The sequence below is a fragment of the Lactuca sativa genome, chromosome 3, assembly GCF_002870075.4.
Source record: "Lactuca sativa cultivar Salinas chromosome 3, Lsat_Salinas_v11, whole genome shotgun sequence".
In the NCBI taxonomy this organism is placed as follows: domain Eukaryota; kingdom Viridiplantae; phylum Streptophyta; class Magnoliopsida; order Asterales; family Asteraceae; genus Lactuca; species Lactuca sativa.
Genome location: NC_056625.2, coordinates 39777059 through 39785405, shown reverse-complemented (window position 1 = coordinate 39785405; position 8347 = coordinate 39777059). Strand labels below are relative to the sequence as shown.

At 40.3% G+C, this 8347-nt stretch overlaps 1 pseudogene; it reads right to left on the bottom strand.

The window, feature by feature from the left end:
• Positions 1-261: 261 nt before the first annotated feature.
• Positions 262-7189, bottom strand: LOC111906445 (probable nucleoredoxin 1; annotated as a pseudogene).
• Positions 7190-8347: the final 1158 nt, after the last annotated feature.

The window sequence follows — 8347 nt, the reverse complement described above, 5'->3', positions numbered from 1 at the left end:
ACTAGAGTAACCTAAATTGGACGAATATCATGTAGTTTATTATCGAGTAATAATATTAAAGCTTATATTTTACATTAGGTTTTCATACTTTACCATGCAAATAAATGTACATTAGTCGATTACACACTTAAGATATTTTCCTAAGCATGCATAAAAGCTTCTTTATTTAATAAAAAGTCGTCAAATACCATCTAACAAGGAACTTCTCTATAGCAGCAATTAGCATACATACCCACAAAACCTTCGACACAAATTATTACTTTACGAAGCTTTATAACAAACATCTCCATCACACACCCACCCCTCCGGATTCCCCTTCTCTTCCACAACCTCCTTCCCATTACCACTTGCTTTAAAAACACATTCAGGATGAATATCAAAATTACACTCTTCACAATTATACCCCCAAACTTTCCCTTCTCCATCACACCCATCACACGTATACCCTCGTGACCTAGTCAAAACAAGCTCATGCTCTTCATGCAACCTATTCTTCACTTTATCCGGCCACCCTTTTGCCATGTCAGCAAACTTAGCTTCAATCTCAGCCATCCGTTCGTCTGTAAAAGGAAACGCATCAGCACCATGAGCCATAATAAGACCCCGAGCCTCGATTGTAACCGTCTTCCCGGTGGGCCCTAAAGCCGCCAACAATGGAATCCCGTCAACCTTAAAAAGACGGCTCAATGATTGCTCCCTTTTGTCCTCAAACGGAAGAGCCAGCCATGGCATTGTAGCATAGTAATCATCAAACGAATCTTGGTCTTCATCACTCGAGATGAAAATAACTGTTGGCAAATTAGCAAATCAAAACGAGAAGAAAAGAAGGGAGACAGAGTAGCCAAATGCTTGTTTATTGAATGATTGAAAGCTGGAAAAGTTACATTTAAAAATAGCTAACAACTGAACTTTAAATACACTAAAAATGAAACTGAAAGCAGATAAATCAGCAACGTTCTTTTACTTGGCAACACTCCCACGTGTCCCTATTCTTCTCCAGATTACATGGTCAACATTGACTAACATTTCTCCCCCTTAATGTTGACTTTCTTCTCCAAGTCTGCAACACCAATGAGTGCCCTCATTTCTGCAAATTTTATCCTTGGCATTGCTTTTGTTAATACATCAGCCTTTTGTTGGTCTCCACTTACATGCTCCACCTCAATCTGTTTCTTTTCAACACACATCCGGATAAAGTGGTATTTAGTATCTATGTGTTTGCTTCTCCCATGGAAAACCGGATTCTTAATAAGGGCAATAGCTGATTGATTGTCTATAAACAACTTCACCTTTTGTGCTTTCTGTCCAACCAAGTCACCAAACAGGTTCCTAAGCCACAATCCTTGACATGCAGCTGCAGTAGCAGCCATATACTCAGCTTCACACGAGCTAAGGGCCACCGTTTGTTGTTTCTGTGATGTCCAGGTTATCAAATTTCCTGAATAGTAGTAAGCTACACCTGTGGTTCCTCGCCCATCTTCTCGATCATTGCTATAGCTGCTATCACTATAGCCCACAAGCTTACCATCACCGCCCCTACGATAAATCAACCCATACTCGGTTGTTCCTTTCACATATCTGAGGATATGTTTTATGGCTGCATAGTGGCTTTGTTTAGGATCTTGCATATACTTGCTCACTACTCCAATGCTGTAATTTAAATCGGGTCTTGTGTGAACTAAATACCTTAGACTTCCAACAATTTTCCTGTAATTTGTTGCATCTACAGGTTCCCCATATTCATCTTTTGTTAGCTTTAGCTTGGCCTCCATTGGATACAGGGATTTATTGCAATCTTCCATCCCTGCTACCTTCAAAAATTTTTCTGCATACCCTTTCTGTGTGAGCATTATCCCATCTTTCTTTTGAGACACTTCTATCCCCAAATAATAAGATAACAAACCCAAATCACTCATATCAAACACCTGTTGCATTTTTTTCTTGAACTCTAGGATTCCTCTTTCACTTGAACCAGTAATTATAAGGTCATCCACATAAACTCCTACAATGAGGACTAGGTTGGGTTTATGTACCTTATAGACAGCTTGTTCCTGTGCACATCTGGTGAATCCCAGCCTTTTGAGTGATTGGTCCAGCTTTACATTCCAGGCTCTTGGAGCCTGTCTTAATCCGTACAGTGCCTTATGTAGACGATATACCATATTCTCCTTTCCTTTAACTGAGAATCCGATTGGCTGAGAGACATATACCTGCTCCTTAAGGTCTCCATGTAGAAATGCAGACTTGACATCCAAGTGATGTACAAGCCAATTTTCTTTTGTTGCTAGAGCAAGAATCAGCCTGATAGTTTCCAATCGTGCGACTGGTGCAAAAGCTTCTTCAAAGTCAATACCCTTTTCTTGGACATACCCTTTGGCGACTAGGCGGGCCTTGTGTTTGATCACGTTTCCAGCTGCATCTCTTTTTAGCTTGAACACCCACTTTAGTCCTATTGCCTTACGGTTTGATGGCAACTTGGTTAAAGTCCAAGTGTTATTCCTTTCAATTGACCTCAACTCAGACTCCATTGCTTGCTTTTATTCCCTTTCAGTCGATGCTTCTTGATATGTCGTGGGTTCATCATCAATTAACAACAATTCCTGATTTATTTCATACATCTCCTGTACTTCTGCATCATTCATTCTTGATGTGTTATGGTAGATCTCATTAATTGATCGGAACCCTTTTGCTGGAGTATCATCGAACGAGGCTATTGACCCGCTTCTTTCGTATTCTTCTGAGGTCTGACCTGGGAGAGTTGTTCGTGAGTCAACTCTAGACGAGTTTGACCATGGCGAGTCTTCATTCGTTGGATCACCTGTTACAAGTTCAAATTGAGAGTTATTAGTTAATGGCGTGTAGGGTTCTTCATTTACGCCATCTTCATGTTGTTGGGCTGGTTCATGTTGTTGGGCCGGCGGTGATTGGGTTATTTCAACATTAGTCCAATAGGGTGTGGTAAGTGGCTCCCCCTTTGTTTCTTCAGTCCAGACCCAACATTTTGCCTCGTCAAAGATTACATCTCTTGCAACCACTATTCTCTGATTTCTTGGATTATATAGTCTATATCCCTTCGTTCCCTCTTCTGTTCCCAGGTAGACCATCGATTCACTTCGATCGCTTAGCTTGGTTAGGCCTCGCAGCTTATTGACAAATCCCACACACCCAAAAATCTTCAGATGTGCAATCGAGGGTTTCGAACCCTTCCACGCTTCGTACGGTGTTACATCTTTCAAGGCCTTTGTACTAGTTCTGTTCAACAAATAAACAGAGTGTCGCACCGCCTCACCCCACAACTGGTCTGGTATCGCCATGGCCTTGAGGAAAGATCTGGTCATCTCCAATATCGTTCTGTTACGGCGTTCCACAACGTCGTTTTGCTGTGGCGTGTGTGGCGTCGTCAATTGGCGTTTTATCCCTGTACGTTCACAAAATTCCAGGAACTGATTGGCATTGAATTCGCCCACACGATCAGTCCTTAACATCTTGATTCTAAAATCACTTTCTTTCTCCACTTGTGACTTGAATTTCTGGAACATATTAAAGTCCTCATCCTTTGTTTTAATCATATACACCCACATGTATCGTGAATAGTCATCGACTATTAGTAGGAAATATTGGTTGCCTCCCTTTGTTGCTGGTGTAATGGGACCACACAGGTCTGCGTGTAGCAACTGGAGTGGTTCTTTGGCTCTCCACTGGGCCACTTTTGGGAAACTTATCCTTGCCTGTTTAGCCAACATACATCCTTCACACACCTGTGATGGATGGGATAATCGAGGCATACCTGTTACCATTCCTTTTCGTGTCATCTCCCCAAGCGTTTTGAAATTTGTGTGACCCATACGTGCATGCCATAGCCATGAGTCATCATCAATACTCATAGCTAGGCATACAGGTTTCCCCGGTGTGAGCCTTATTCTATAAAGTCTATTCTTTGACCTTTGGACCTTCATAATCAAGCAACCATCTGCATCATACATCTTTAAGAGATCTTTCTTCATTCCTATGTCATATCCTTCCTCAGTCATCTGTCCCAAACTTATTATATTGCTATGTAGAGCTGGAATATAATAGACATCTGGGATGATGAACTGATCACCACTTTTACAATCAAACAGTAATGTGCCTTTTCCTTTTATTTGAACCTTAGAACCATCTCCAAATCGTACCTGTCCGGTCACCTTTTCATCAAGCTCTGCAAATAAGGCCTTAGAACCAGTCATGTGGTTACTAGCCCCATTATCCAGATACCACATATCATTATCACTGCTGTCTCTTAGTTGGTTCGGGTACACCTTTTCCTCATTTAAGAGAACCATGCTTGTAGTTTCTTCCCCATGTACGGTTAACAGGAGTGTAGGTCCATCTTCGTCTGCAACTAAATTCGCCTCTTGTTCCTGTTGCTTCTTTGCTTTGCACTCAGAAGCAAAATGGCCAAATTCTTGGCACTCAAAGCATTGTATATGACTTTTGTCACGAGGCTTCCGGTTGAAATTCCCAGCTTCTTGTCGTGAACTACCACCCCAGCGTCCACCTCTGCCACGCGTCAAACCCCTTCCACGTGAATTGCCTCTTCCTCCCCTGTCACTATTTCTTCCTCTTCCACGACCACCTGTCGTGTTTGACTTGCTTGGACTCCGATGAGTAGTAGAGCCTTCTGTTTTGGCAAGTAACAAGGCATTGTCTGCTTGTGAACTTGTCTTCCGGAGTCGAAGTCGATCTTCATATGCCTTTAGATGCCCAATCGCCTCTTCAAAGGGCATGGATTCCATGTCCGAGCTTTGTTCAATCGATGCCACCAGGTTTATGAACCTTTCAGGGACCGTATCAAACAGTTTTCTCACCAGTTCTTCATCATCTAATGTTGCTCCTGCACTGCTGTATTTTGAGATCATGGCTGATATTCTTCCTGCATAATCATCAATGGTTTTCGTATCCTTCATTTGGAGACCTTCAAACTCGCTTTTCAATACCCTTAGCCTTGCTTTCTGGACTCTTTCTGCACCCACATACCATGACTTCAGAGAGTCCCACACTTCTCTAGCTGTCTTCTTCTTGGCAGCCTGTGCAAGCATCTCTTCTGGAATTGATTGGAAGATGAAGGCTCGAGCCTGCTTGCTCCTTTTCTCGTCCACCTCCACTCCGGTTGGTGGCTCAATGGCATCCCACAATCCATGGGCATCCATGATGGCTTCCATCTTAATTGACCAGGTATTATAATTCTGCGAGGTTAGCATTGGGCATTGTAAGGGGAACGAATTGTCTTTGGGTGGATTGGATGATGATGATCCTGTCATGGTAGTGTATCTGATGTACTTTGGCATACACTTTAATCAGAACCTTGAAGCTCTGATACCAATTGTTGGCAAATTAGCAAATCAAAACGAGAAGAAAAGAAGGGAGACAGAGTAGCCAAATGCTTGTTTATTGAATGATTGAAAGCTGGAAAAGTTACATTTAAAAATAGCTAACAACTGAACTTTAAATACACTAAAAATGAAACTGAAAGGAGATAAATCAGCAACGTTCTTTTACTTGGCAACACTCCCACGTGTCCCTATTATTCTCCAGATTACATGGTCAACATTGACTAACAATAACTTCAAAATTATTGTGTTTATTCTTGATTTCATGATATGTTTCTACAAGTTTTGGAGTGAAGGCACGACATGGCGGACACCAGTGCGCTGAGAAATACAACAGTACATGCTTCCCCACCAGATCAGATACTTCCACCTTCGTGTTATCTTTCCCGATCACATAATCAAGGTCTCCGGAAACCAAAAACGATTCCAGAGTTTGTGATTCCTGTTTGGCTTTCTCGATCTCAGAGAATTTATCTGGTGTGAAAGGGTACGCGTTAATACCGTGTTCTTCAATGGCATCAACGACATCTGGGTGAAGGGTTTGACCGTCTTGACCTATAATGACTAAAGTGGGAAATGTCGAGACCTCGAAGTATCGAACTAATTTTTAGCATTTTTTGTCTTTCAATGGAAGTGAAAACCATGGGATATTAGCAAGCTCTTTCTCGAAAGATTCTTCATTGTCATGTAGGGGAATCATTACAATTTCAAAGTTTTCTTGTTTGGATTTCAATTCGTTGTATACTTTGATGAGCGTAGGAGTGAAATCAGTTGAGCTCTCGAATGATGACAGCATGAAGTACAAACCGACTGTCTTCCCTTCAAGATCGGTGATATTTACCTTTTTGCCATTGGCTGAGATGACATAGTCACGTGAGCGAGACTCAAGGATGGTCCTTAAAGATTGATTCTTTCTAGCTTCTTCTTCTTCATCTTCAATCTCCTTGAACCGTTCTGGTGTAAAGGGGTACACTTCTGCTCCGTATTCCCCAATGATTTCAACCCCACGATAAGTCAAAAGTTTCCCATTTTCATCAAAGAACGCGGGATGAGGGATTCCATCGACTTCAACGGATCCATCTAGACATCCTCGTGTTTTGAAATCAGAGAATGGAACTGCAAGCCATGGCATTTTGGAGAAATACCCATTGAAGGATTCAAGATCTTCATCAGATGAGATGAATATGATCTCTAAATCAACTTTTGGAAGAAGTTCGTTGTATACTTCGACCAGGTTTGGGGTAAACCTTTGACATGAGCCGCACCAGGATGCAGAATAATATATGCCCAACTTTTTACCATTCAAGGTGTCCATTGCAACCTGAAAAATCCAAGATAGTTTTGTGTAATGGCTTCAATCAGACATCTCAATCCAAGTATAATGAGGTGTAAGGGAGCAATAACCTAAAGTCCCAATTTTGGTGTTAATAGTAGTAACAAGCAATACAGATCCATGAACACAATCCATTTAAAGACTAGAATAGGGATGAAAGTGGGTCCGGAAAACCCGAAAACTAAAATTGAAGGATTACAAGACACCAAAACTGGACCAGGGGCATCGGTTTCGGTTTGTAAAGTGAGTATGAAACCGGTTGAAACTAAAAATTATTAATTGAAATTAGACCCGTATGAACCCGGAAAAACATAAATGCGAAAAAAACTAGTTGCGATCCAGATAACTGATAAAAGGAATAAAGGACTGAACTACAAGGTGGAAGAAAACTGGATACCTGATCACCGTTGTTGCGAACAAGATAATTTGTTCCGGTAGAAGTAAGGATTGACTTAATATCGTGAACAACTTCAACACTGTCCGACATTGTTCAAGCACCAAAGAAATCGGATTGCAGTGAAGGCGTTAATAATGGGAGCTTTTTTAACAAGTATTCGGTGGTTCTAGAGATTCTTGGAGACGAAGTAAATAAATTATGAACGAGAGTGCGTGGCATATTCCTTGCTTCCGGGACAAGCTATTGATGGTATTGGTCGTATTGGAATTATATTCCTTTTTTTTCATTTGCTATAGTATTTTAAATACTATATTTTTTTGGGTTAATTAATGTATAATCATAAAATCTTTTTCAATCCCATTTTCGTTTAGGGAAATGACACAAATGCCATACGAATTTTCTAGGGTTGGTCCATTTAATTCCTAAATTTTTTTGTAGGTTTATAGGGGCACGAAGTTGTTTTTGTCGGGTCCAAATGGTCATTTTAGAAGATCTGAAAGAGTAAACCGGTAACAATTTTGCTAGCTCACCCCATATATGTTGACTATCACGTTGATTGAGAATTTCTTTGTTGAAATCTTAATTAACCGACACTCACTTACATGCAACCGTATGTGTCCAAAATCCAAAGATCTTTCATTTGATTTAAGTATTGAACCCTACAGTTTTATTCCAATTCATCAACCAAAATTTTCATCTCGATCGATTCTTTGCTTAAATTGAAGGGTTGAGTGTGAAATAGGGGACAATGGCAACATATAAGATGGATTCGAAAACAGTAGTTCATATGTTGAAAGACAACAAGATTACTAAAGTGAAGTTGTTTGATGCTGAGCAATCGAAGATGAGTACACTTGTCGGTTCTGACATCGAAGTTATGTTTGCAATTCTAAACTATCAACTCGCCGCCACGAACGATTATAAATGATTTCATTTGATGTTTTACCTTGTGCTTTACTTGTTGTACTGTATGCATTATATGTTACATGCTCTACTTAATTTTTCCATTTATTGATACCGACTGCTAGTTACGAACATGATTTTCTAAAAACCAATGGATTTACTTCACTTATATTGAAGTTTTGTATATTATTTTATGTAATTTCATGAGGCATCTACGTAATCTTAATTAGTTAAGAAGGAAGAAGACGTTTGGAATTATCTCAAAAATAAATTGAGGTCTTCATCTTCAATGTATTCTTCAAGCTCGAAAGTAAGAAGGGAGAAAAAGACAAATATCTAGGTTGT